A 1,935-nucleotide genomic window follows, 5' to 3' on the forward strand; every position below is an offset into this window, starting at 1 on the left:
TAAATGAGTGAAACATAAAACAGCCCCCCACTCTGTTTACTGGAATAATTCTGGGAAATATGGGAATAGCACAAGCTTCTGCTTTTGATAACATATACACAAAGGAAATATGGAGCCTTGAGAAATGTATGGGGCTGTTAGGATTAGCTTTCTATAGCAGTAGGGGGTTACATGTAGCAGTTAGTCAAGTAGACCCCAGCTTTAGATCGTTTTGGGTTAAATTCTAGCCTTAATGACAATTAAGTGGGCAACACTGGGGTATTCAACTCAGTTTTTCTTTACTTTCTGTAAAGTGGAAAAATAGCAATATATATGTTGTTTGAAGATTAAACAAGTTGGTCTATAGAGAGCTCTTGGACCTAGAAAATATTAATAAATGTTAGCTTGATTTTAATTCCTTTTTGGCTGATGTCTTGAGACACAAATTTATCTGTATTACTTATTAGAATATTTAACAACAAGTTCAGCCCAGGAGAAGCCATTGCTGCCATAATTTTCACCATAATGGAGGATGTCATCACATGGAAGACAAAGTAGAATGAGCAAGCCTGTGTGCTTTACTAAGGAGTTGGAACCTTATCCTTGAAACAAACAAGAATCAATGGATGACTGTTATAAGGAGAATTAAACAATCAAATTTGGCTTTTAGAAAGATAATTCTTTGGGGACAGAATTATTGAAGTAAGTGGTAAAAAAGAAACACGAGGGTAGCCTAACAAGATAAAACTTTGTGAAGTGGTCATTGTTGTTTGGTTGGGTTTTGTTTAGAGGTAGTGGCCATGTAAATAAACACCATTTGTGTCCAGTCCCAGTCTGGAAAGGCAAATTACAAATTCATCCATGAATTTTCTTTCTTGCTGCTTTCTTGTTCCCAAAAATTCAGTCTCTTTTTCAAGATCTGGGATGGCTGACCGCTCAAGATGCAGGCATCACATGTCTAGTCTAAGCATTAGGACAGAAAATAGAAAGAAGTTGTGTGTCCTTTCTGGTTCCCCTAGTTGTCAATGAGTCTAGGAAATGTGTTCTTTATTTGAAGTGGCTGTGTAATTTAAAATATCCAGTTACTTAGCAAAAGAGGAAGTGATGATTAGCAGTCTTTCAAATACTTATTAGAGATGTCAGAAAACTCTGCCTTGCAGGGATGGGTCACCAACTTCTGACAAAAGGGTCAAGGAAAGACTGAGAATATAGCTCAAAGGGGGAAGGGTTGCCTAGCATGCTTAAGGTTCTGGGTTCTACCCCCAGCACCACAAAAGGGGAAAAAATAGTGTTTCTGGTCTTGGTAAAAGGATACAGATGCATTCAGCAACCAATATAATGAAAAGCTGGTTTGTAGGGAGGACCATGAATTCATCTTTAAGTACATTAAGCATAAGATATTTGTGGAATGACCAAATGGAAAAATGTATTTAACATATATATTTAAATTTGAGAAGCCCAGGAGATTAATTCCAGTTAAGACTGACACTTGAAAGTCATCTGTATAGCAGGAAATGAAATAGCTTCAGCTGTGCTTTCCCTGCTCGTTTCTTACTGGGTCCTTGAACACTCTGAGAGCTCAGGCAGGGGTAATTGTCTTCACAGAGTTGGGAGGAAAAGCTAGCATTCATAGTGGAAGCATAAAGACTATACTTTCAGGGATCATTTCTATAGTTTGTTACTAGAGAAGTTTCTCTGATTGTGTAGAGTACCATAGTGGAAGCATAGTAAAGATAGGACCAGTGAAAAGAATTACATGGACGGGCAGCACAAAGAGTAGCATTTATTTACAGTGGAATGAGGTTCTACAATAATAATGCAAAGCAGAGGTCAGGAAGGTAGGTGGGAAGCCCTGGCAAAGAATATAAGAGAAAAGCTGGCCAGAAAGGCCTACATCACCATGGGAAGTTCAGATGAACAGAGTAAAACAATAGGATTCAAGTGTGACACCACAAT

At 38.1% G+C, this 1,935-nt stretch overlaps 1 pseudogene; it reads left to right on the top strand.

Annotated features, from left to right (window-relative positions):
* The first annotated feature begins 1,622 nt into the window (after window positions 1–1,622).
* LOC141423545 (small nucleolar RNA U3) lies at window positions 1,623–1,697 on the top strand (annotated as a pseudogene).
* The last annotated feature ends 238 nt before the right edge of the window (window positions 1,698–1,935 follow it).

This window comes from Castor canadensis, chromosome 5, assembly GCF_047511655.1.
Source record: "Castor canadensis chromosome 5, mCasCan1.hap1v2, whole genome shotgun sequence".
NCBI classification, from domain to species: Eukaryota; Metazoa; Chordata; class Mammalia; order Rodentia; family Castoridae; genus Castor; species Castor canadensis.